At 45.3% G+C, this 10,240-nt stretch overlaps 1 long non-coding RNA gene across 1 annotated transcript; it reads left to right on the top strand.

Annotated features, from left to right (window-relative positions):
* Window positions 1-168: 168 nt before the first annotated feature.
* On the top strand, window positions 169-4,422 carry LOC107978109. The gene is made up of 3 exons (XR_003487440.2): window positions 169-706; window positions 2,608-2,702; window positions 3,619-4,422. It is a non-coding gene; the product is annotated as an uncharacterized LOC107978109 (long non-coding RNA).
* The last annotated feature ends 5,818 nt before the right edge of the window (window positions 4,423-10,240 follow it).

Raw genomic sequence — 10,240 nt, forward strand, 5'->3', positions numbered from 1 at the left:
GGGAGAGAGGGCAGTGTTGAGATAGAGTTTTATTTATTTTATTTATTTATTTATTTATTTTTTTGAGATAGAGTTTTATTTAACCCAGACTGGCATCAAACTTGCTATATAGTGGAGGCTGGTCTTGAACTCCTGTTCCTTCTGCCTCCTCTCCAGCGCTAGAATTACAGGTGTGTGCCACCATACACAGATCCCGTTTGTGTTTTTGAAACAGGGTTTCTGTCACTTTGTAGCCCAGGATGGTGTGGAACTCATTATGCTGTCCAGACTGACCCCCAAACTCATGGCGATCCTGCTGCTGAAGCCTCTGGACGCAGCTCTTCAGTGGTATTTTACCACACGTGTGTATCGTGGGTGGTACGAGGTTTCTTATGGCTTGGCTGCAGCCTTTCACGGACTAATCTGACCTCCCCCCTCACTTACATTACCTGGAGAACGTGAAGTCTGTGACCCATGAACTTGAGCTTTCTTTTCCTCTGTCAAGAAGGGTGAATTCATGCACTTAGTCAATTGAATCCCAACCACAACATCTGGAGGCTCCTTGTCTAGCAAAATCAGGGCTGTGGCCCAGCCTGGGTATCTTGGAATCCCTAGGGACTCAACTCAGTCGGTAACTCAAGCTTTGAGCCAATACCAGTAGGCACACAGCTTGAATCGGAGCATCTCTCCCTGCACCCACCAAGGAAGACAACTCACTCCTGGCTTGGTGAGTGTGAGAAGGTTGGAAAGCACAGGCGGAGGTGGGTGTTCCTGTCCTGGGAGGAGCGGGTGTGCATAAAGGTTTGCACTCTAGCATTAGTTGCTTCTTCCATTTGGCATGTGGTTATTCGACTTCTCACAAAAGCAACACATTACAAACAGGGGAGGTATTGTGGTGGTTTGAATGGGGATGGTGCCTGTAGGCTGGGGATGGTCTCTGTAGACTGGGGATGGTCCCTGTAGGCTGGGGATGGTGCCTGTAGTCTGGGGATGGTCCCTGTGGGCTGGGGATGGTGCCTGTAGGCTGGGGATGGTGCCTGTAGGCTGGGGATGGTCCCTGTGGGCTGGGGATGGTCTCTGTAGGCTGGGGATGGTCTCTGTAGGCTGGGGATGGTGCCTGTAAGCTGGGGATGGTCCCTGTGGGCTGGGGATGGTGCCTGTAGGCTGGGGATGGTCCCTGTGGGCTGGGGATGGTCTCTGTAGGCTGGGGATGGTCCCTGTAGGCTGGGGATGGTCCCTGTAGGCTGGGGATGGTCCCTGTAGGCTGGGGATGGTCCCTGTAGGCTGGGGATGGTCCCTATAGGCTCATATATTTGAATTCTTACTCCCCCACTCCATACCCCACACCAGGCCTAGTCTTGATTTCTCTCTGCCTGCAACTTGTGGATCAGTTGTGAAATCTCAGGTACTTCTGCACCATGCCTGCCTGCCTGTCACCTTGCTTCCCTCCACAACGATAAGGGACTAACCCTTTGAAACTGTCAGTGAGTCCCCAATTAAATGCTTTCTTCTGCAGGTTGCCTTGTCTGTGGTGTCTCTTCACAGTAATAGAACAGTATCCAAGACAAGTATGTTGAGGGTCTTTGGTTTCTGCAGACTTAAGAAGGTCCATGCCTTTGAGGGAACAGGCAGGGAGTGAGGATCAGGGCACTCAGTTTCCCAGACTCAATATTGAGAAGCAATCTACCCCTTGTGCCATGTCCCAACCACATACACACCTGGAGATGATCCCACTCACCGTTTGTTCCTGGCTGGGATAGAATCCAGGGCTTTGCAATGCTAAGCAAGTACCTTACTACAGAGCTACACGACCAAACTATTTCTGCTTGTTTGTTTTGAGACAGAGTCTCAATTTGTAGCCCAGGCTAGCTTTAACCTCTTAGTCTCACAGGTGCTGTGATTATAGGCACGTACCTGGTCTGTAGCCATCTTTCGAGGAGTGGGCTTCTCCAGCTGGGCTCCCAGGGACTATTGAAACCTATTTCTAAGATAGGAACTCACCCATCCCATGGTAGGGTTTGAGTACTGCAGAGTTCTGGATAATGGGGGAGTGGGCTACTCTGAGCTTCATTAAAAGATACTCCGACTACAAAACCAAACCAAACCAAAACAAAACAACAACAACCATAAAACCTCACTAAGTAGCCCTAGCTAGCCTGGAACTCACCATGTAGATCATGGCCTTGAACTGATATGGGATATCCTTTTGTATGCTGTAAATATGTGTTGCTTTTATTGGTTGATGAATAAAGCTGTTTTGGCCAATGGATAGGTAAAATATAGCTAGGTGGGAATTCCAAACAAAGATGCAGAGAGAGGGAAGGCAGAGTCAGGAAGATACCATGTAGCCTCTGGGGAGGCAAGATATCGGGGTATCGCCAGTAAGTCACAGTCACATGGTGCTACACAGATTAGTAGAAAAAGGTTAATTTGTAAGAGAGAGAGAGAGCTAGCCAGTAATAAGCCTAAGCCATTAGCCAAACAATTACAAATATATATGAAGTCTCTGAATAGTTATGTTATATGTGGCTGAGAGAACCTGGTAGGCAGAGAGAAACTGGTCCAGTGGGACTGGGCTACACAGAGAAAAACCCAGGGACTACTGAAACCTGTTTCCTCTTCTATTAGGGTCGCAAAGTTCCTGGGAAGCCAGAGGTGGCTCCTATCACAGGGAGGGCATTGGCCCATGACCAATCTATCAGGAAGAAAACAGCTTGGTTAAGGTGAGGAATTCTTCAATGGCTTGCCTTGTCCTTCTGTCCTTGACAGTCTTCTGAGGCCACTCTGCACTCTACTCCTGAGCTTCCGGTTATTCATTAATAGAGGGACCTGAATGCCCCTGCTAGCCCCTCAGACCGGATGTCCCAGGAGATCTTCTGGAAAAGCAAAAAAGGCTTTAAAAGGAGACTCCAGGTCAGGTGTCAGGGCCACAGTCTGTCCCGCCTGGGACTCAGGGGTACTTCAGGATGCACTGTTATGATTTAAAAGGGAGTGAGGGGTTTCCTGGGATAGGGAACTTTCACTTTTAAAACAGAAGGAATTCTGGGAGACATTGGAACGGATGCTCATTCTACACGGCCAGGACTTGAAGGATGGGAGGAGGCTGGTTGGAAAGACACAGGGAGCCAAGAGGGGAAAGAGATGGGGGTTCAGGGTCACCATGTGCTGGTCCCTAGGGTGGGGAATCTGCCTTTGAATATGAGGGTCCATTTGCTCCCACCCAATGTTATGGCTAATGTTTGTATCTGGGTAAAGGGGAGGACACCCCCAGGGACTTGAGACTGATGGCTGTGTGTGTAGCTGGTGGCCACAGGCCCCTGTGGTATGGGACAAGCAGCCAGGTTCCTATCCTGCTTTCGTCACCACTTCCCCTGCTCTGGAGCCTCCTCTCCAGCCAGCCGAGACAGGAATGTGGAGATTACTTTCTAGCAGGGCCAAGAGAAGCAGAGGGATCTGCCTGAGTAATTGTGGCACCAACTCAGGCACAGTCTTTTCACAGCTGACACTGTGGGATGGTGACACTTGGCCAAGTGGGAAAGATAGGTCAATGTGGGCTCTGGAGCTGTGGGGAAGGGAGCTGTGTCTCCCCTGAATTCTACATTACTTCATCAGAGCCTCTTCACTGACTTTTGTATGCAGGATCTCACGGAGCCCAGGGTGGCCTCAAACTCTAGGAAGCTGAGGACAACCTTGAACTTGTGATTATTATATTTCCACCTTCCAAGTGCCAGAATTAACAAGCGTGCACCACCATGCTCAGTGTATGTGGTGTTGGGGACTGAACTCAGAGCCTTGTGCATGCCAAGTAAGTTCTTCATCAACCAGACTACATCCCTCGCTCACCGAGGCTTTTCCCTCACCACGCTACCATGATGGAATGCAAACTATTTTATTTCAAGCAAAACTAACATTTCTTTAAGTTGCTTTCGTCAGCCATTTTAGCACAACAATGAGGAAATAACTAATACATAACCCAAAGTTACCCAAAATGTCAGGAAAGAAAAACACAAACCATGCTTGTGAGAAAAGTTAATTTACAGAACGTGCTGGCTAGTTCTGTGTCAACTTGACAGCAGCTAGAGTCATTCTGGAAGAGAGAACTTCAACTGGAAAAATGCCTCACAAGGTCTGCCTGTGGGTAAGTCTGTGGTATATTTCCTTGACTGATGACTGGTGTGGGCTCTCCCAGCTCCTCCATGGCCTCTGCATCAGTTCCTGTGCTGACTTCCTTCGATGGTGGACTGTGATGTGGGAGTCTAAGTAAGTCTAAGTCTAAGTCTAAGTCTAAGTCTAAGTCTAAGTCTAAGTCTAAGTCTAAGTCTAAGTAAAATGAACCCTTTCTTCTCCAAGTGGCTTATGGTCATGGTGTTTCATCACAGCAATAGAAGCCCAAATTAGCTAGGCAGTGGTGGCACACATCTTTAATGCCAGAATTTGGGAGGCAGAGGTAGGTGGATCTATGTGAGTTTGAGGCCAGCCTGGTCTACAAAGTGAGATCCAAGACTACTAGGGCTACACAATGAAACTTGGTCTCAAAAAAGAAGAAGAAGAAGAAGAAGAAGAAGAAGAAGAAGAAGAAGAAGAAGAAGAAGAAGAAGAAGAAGAAGAAGAAGAAGAAGAAGGAGAAGAAGAAGGAGGAGGAGAAGAAGGAGGAGGAGGAGGAGGAGGAGGGGGAAAGGAAGGAAGGAAGGAATTAAGACACAGAGACAATCTTTCAAAATGACACAGATGTTGGAAACAGTGAACATATAAAGGAAAATACTCCTACAATAAGGAGAAAAGGTGGGGACAATATATAAGGACATTGAAACTTTGACAGTAGCCAGAATTATACAGAAGACACACCTACTATTGTTCTGGGTCTCCACCACCAATAAACATCACCACAACCAAATGAGCAGTTTCTCCAGAGGAAACCCACCAACCAATGACACTCGGATATACCTGACCTAGAATAAATGACTCATTTGGTAAATCAAGTCTTCCCAGATACTAGAAAGAATGGCACACAGTTTGATTTTGCTATTGTTCTTATTTGTTTATTTATTTTTTCCTTTTTGGGACAGGGTGTCATACAACCCAGGATGGCCTTGAGCTGGGTATATAACCATTTTAGTTAATTTTCCTGTTTTAAAATTCCCCAACAAAAGCAACTTAGGAGGAAAGGGTTTACAGGCTCATAGATCAAGGAAACAGTCCCTCATGAAAAGGAAGTCAAGGCAGCAATGACTCCAAGCAGTGGATCACATTGTATCCATAACCAGGAAGCAAAGAACATCAAATGCTTGTGTCTGATAACTTTCTCCTTTTCATACAGTCTAAGTCCCAACTCCATTTTTAGTGTGGGTCTGTCCTAATTGATTCTCTAATGCAGAATCAATTTTCTATTGATATTTCTATAGGGAAGGCAACTCCAAGAAAGTTGGAGCTTACAGTTTCAGAGTGTTTGAGTCCATAACCTTCATGGCGGGGAGTGTGGCGGCAGTTAGGCAGGTCTGGTGGTGGAGCAGTAGCTGAGAGCTCACGTCTTGAGCCATAGCCTCAAGGCAGAGAGAGGTAACTGAGAATGGCATGAGCTTTTGAAATTTCAAAGCCTGCCACCAGGGACAGGAAGTGTTTAATCTAAACTGTTCTATTATCAACAAAACTCAGGAGTCAGATATTGGGGTAAAACCCCAATAGACCAAGACAGTGGGGAAGCCTCAGGAGGCAGAGGCAAGTGGATCTCTGTGAGTTCAAGGTCAGCCTGGTCTACAAAGCTACCCAGAGAAACCCTGCCTCAAAAAACAAATAAAGCAAAACCAAAAGAATGACAGTGAAGACAGTGAGGGAGAATGGACCAGTTGACCCTCTCTCCACACTTTCCAGATTGAAAGAGCCTGTGAATCTTTGTAGCCCTTTCCTACTCCTTCCTATGCCTCTCTGTCATAACCTGGGTCCTCCAAAAATCTCTATGGCTAGTTACAGTCAGATAGTTGTTGACTTGCTCCCTGATTCAAGGTTAACTTCGTTAACAGTCTTGTAGTGTCACAGTGTGATGAAATAGCCCACAACAATGGCAGTCTTCACCAAGACCATACCTCCCAGTCCTTCCCGAACAGTTCCACCAAGTGGGGACTGTTTTAGTTAGGGTTTCAATTGCTGTGAAGAGACACTATGACCAATTTTTAAACAACAATTTTAAAAATTAATTAATTTATTTTGTGTACATTGGTGTGTTGCCTACTTGTATGTCTGTGTGCGGGTGTTGGATTCCCTATAACTGAAGTTACAGACAGTTGTTAGCTGCCATGTGGGTGCTGAGAATTGAACCCAGGTCCTCTGGAAGAAGCAGCCAGTGCTCTTAACTGCTGAGCCATCTCTCTAGCCATGACCATGACAACTCTTAACTCTTATAAAGGAAAACATTTAGTTGGGGCTGGCTTACAGTTAAGAGTTTTACTAGATTATCATCATGGAGGGAAGCATGGGGACATGAAGGCAGACTCACCAAGTGCTGCAATTACGGGCACAGACCACAATGCCGAGGCACAGTTGTTATCTATAGACCTGCCTGTCAAGATAAGGAGATTGGCAACTCCCTGTCAGGAAGAACTCTGATTCTATGACCTGGCAGTCACAGGAGTTCCAAACAGATGATTTTTTTTTGACACAGAAAATAAATCATATCCTTCAGGCCACGTGAGACCATATTAATGGTCTCTTGAATTTATTTTCCACCAGTTATGTAATATAAGCTTACTTCTCCTCTGATTTTTTTCTATGAAACCTTCAAATTCTAAACAAACTGCAATGTATCTATTTAGGAGTGGCCGAATACGGTATGAATATTAATATAAAGTCTGTATGTTTTAAACCCTTCTTTAATATGAAGAAACATGCCGTTAGTGTTCTGTGTAAAGCTGTGCTGTGAAATGTGCGTTTACACCACCCAAAAGAAAGCCCCATAGCTACATTTAAATGTTAGTACCAAAGAATGACATTTAAGAAGTGTAAGAATCGGACCCGTGTGCCGATGTATGCTTGTGATCCCAGAGTTTAGGGAACTCAGGCAGGAGGATCATGAGTTACACAGTGAGACATTGTTTCAAAAAACAAACAAACAAACAAACAAAACAACAAAAATGGTCATGGTGGCACATAACAATAATCCCAAGACTTGGGAGGTAGAAGCAGGAAGTTCAAGAATTCAAGAGCACCCCCAGTTACACAAAGGCTTAAGACCCTGTCTCAAGAAACCAAACCAAACCAAAATAACAACAACAATAAAACCCCAACCCCCAAAAAACAAACAAACAAACAAACAAACAAAAAACAACAAAAAGCAAGCAAGCCGAATGGTAGTGCATGCATTTAGTCCTAAGTCTTTCGAGGCAGAAGCAGGCAGATCTCTGTGCATCTGAGGATAACCTGTCCTACATATGAATGAGTTCTATCAGCCAAAGCTACCCATCTTAACAAAGCAAAACAAAACAAAAGAAAGGAAAGGAAAGGAGATGAAAGAATAGCTGTGGGTGCATCAAAGAACAACACAGAGGCAGAGGGAGAAGCCGGTGGACTTGAAAACAGAAATAACAACAATCCTACCTGAAGAACAGAGGAAACATTCCTTAAAATGAGCAGAAAAACATTGGAAACGTAAGGCTTCTGGATGTATCTGTTCCTGTAATTTCAAACAGAGATGGAGAGAATCGTGCAAAAGAGTCATTGGAAGAAATTCTGGCATGTCCATTGACTCAGGCACATGCATGTTTACCAAGGCTTTATACACATCAGCCAAGACATGGAATCAGGTCAATAAAGAAAATGTGACATACATACTCACATAGTGGTATTTTATTCAGAAAGGAGGAGGAGGAAGAGGAGGAGATGCTATTTTTAGGAAATTAACAGAGCTAGAGATCATCCATCATGTTAAGCAAAATAAATCAGACGCAGGAAGAAGGACTTTAGCTTAAAGAAGTAGTAGCTGGGGGCATGAAAACAGAAGGGAGCGAAGGGAGCCTGCAGAGGTGGGAATGAGGGGTGTGAATATGAACGAAGTCAGTGATATAAATGAAATCCATTGTTTTATGTGTTAACTAGAAAAAAAAAAAAACTGTGGTTGAACTTTTCCTAGCTTGAGTGAGAGATGTGTTTTCAGATCCAAAAAGTTCGGTAAACCCAAAGCAGAATTGAAAATTAAAAAGAGTCAACTGCAAAGATAAAGGAAAGATCCAGAAGGCAGCCAGGGAGGAGTAGGGAAGAGAGCTTGCCTCATATGTGCACGCCCTGGGTTCAAGCCTCAAGACCAAAAATGAATGAATGAATGAATGAGTGAATGAAGTCCCCTGAAAGTAGCCTAAGGAAAAGGACCCTTTGCATAGGGAGGAAATTTTTTATTATGTCAGGATTTTCTTCCCGGAAATAATACAGAGCAGAACCAACACCTTTAAGATGCCACAGAAAGAGCAAGGGATGTAATAGGTGCCTGTAAGCCACACCCTCAGGAGGCTGAGGCAGGTGGACCATGAGTGCGAGGCCAGCCTCGGTTGATACTGAGACTCCATCTAAAAAGGACAAGCAGAATCTTCCAGGACTCAGATGAACGGAGACAATGTCACCAGCAGACCTGCACCATGAGGAACTGAAGGGGTGTCTTCAGGGTGAAGGGCAATGAGCCAGTGGAAGAACAGAGAGAAATGGTGACTTTGTAAGTAAATGTAAAGTGCACCTAAAAAAAAGAGATAGGTGTGTGTGTGTGTGTGTGTGTGTGTGTGTGTGTGTGTGTGTGTGTGCAGATGTCTGTGGAGGCCAGAAGAGGGCAGCAGATCCCTGATGCTGGAGGTTCCTGGGATATGGAGGATGCTCTTAGGAGCCGCACTCTTAACTATCTCTCCAGCCCCAAGTTTTTCTTCTTAATATCTTTAAAATGCATATAAGCATCCAGGGCAAAACCATACCTCGGTATTGTGTGGTTAATGACCAAATGGATGTAACCTTTGAAGACTGGGGGTTGAGGATGTACAATGAGATCGCTGTTCAGTGGTTCTCCAAAGAGAGAACCATGTGTTCTCCATGTGTTGTCAGGGAAGCCTTAGGGGTCTTTCACCTTTAGAACCTTTTTCTGGGTCAAAATAGTTTCCACAAAACCTCAAGATGTTCTCTGCTTTTCTCTCATTTTCTCATGGTCACACAGTGGAGCACAGAGGTGACTCATCCTCTGATATCCGAGGGAATGCACGTTGCATATTTTTTTGTCTTAAAATCTTCCGCTGGAATTTCCAGCTGGACAGAACTTACATAAGCAAAAACTCTTTGGGATTCTCACTAATTTTTAAGGTATAAAGTTTTAGACGAGCTGCCTAACAACAGCAGGGGACAGGGTCTGGGGTGGGGACGGACGTAAAGCTAAAAGGGTGATGACATACAAGTTAAAGAGGACTTCTGAGCCCCAAACTTTGTTAGTCAAGGAGCTTGTTTCTGGCAGAGGGAACATATTAGTGACTCTTCCAGCACTGCGACTAACGACTGATACCAATGAATTAGTGGTAGGAAGGGTTCGGTTTACAGGAAGAGCAGGGCAGACCTGCTGGCAGGAGTGGCTGGTCTGTAGTACCAACCAGAATGATGACAGGGAAATGCAAGGACTTTACCCGTCTGTCCAGGCCCCCAGTCCTGCCATCCACATCCAGGGTGGGTCTTCCCTCTTCTTTGCTCCCAGAGGCAGATCTCTGTGGGCATCACCTAGGAGACAAACCCCTGGGCACACCTGTAAGGGATTATGTAGATCCAGGCTGTTTAATAATGCCCGCGAGGGGCAGACATCTTCAACTCAAGGGGATTCTTGCCCTTCCAGCCCATGGAAGAACTACCGAATGTTTCTGGTAAGTCTATGATACGTCATTATATGTATTATATTATATACATTATATATATAACCGTTCAATCCCAGGGATGCTGAGAGAACTCCCAGGTTAGTGTATTGGCCAGCTTTCCTTTGAGCTGTTCACCATGTCCAATGAATTACGCTCCCTCTCAGCTTGTGTGAATTACATCAGACTTCTTTCCCGTGAAAGAAACACCCCATGAGGAATTTTCTTGATTGCATTAATTCACCTGGGAAGACCCATCTTTTAGCTCTACTTATTTATTTTATTTACTTTGAGATAGGGTCTCACTGTATGTCCCCGGCTGTCCTCGAACTCACTGTGTAGACCAGGCTGGCCTTGAACTCACAGAGATCCACCTGCCTCTGCTTTCTGGGTGTTGGGATTAAAGG

The sequence above is a fragment of the Cricetulus griseus genome, chromosome 8 (assembly GCF_003668045.3).
Source record: "Cricetulus griseus strain 17A/GY chromosome 8, alternate assembly CriGri-PICRH-1.0, whole genome shotgun sequence".
Lineage (NCBI taxonomy): Eukaryota > Metazoa > Chordata > Mammalia > Rodentia > Cricetidae > Cricetulus > Cricetulus griseus.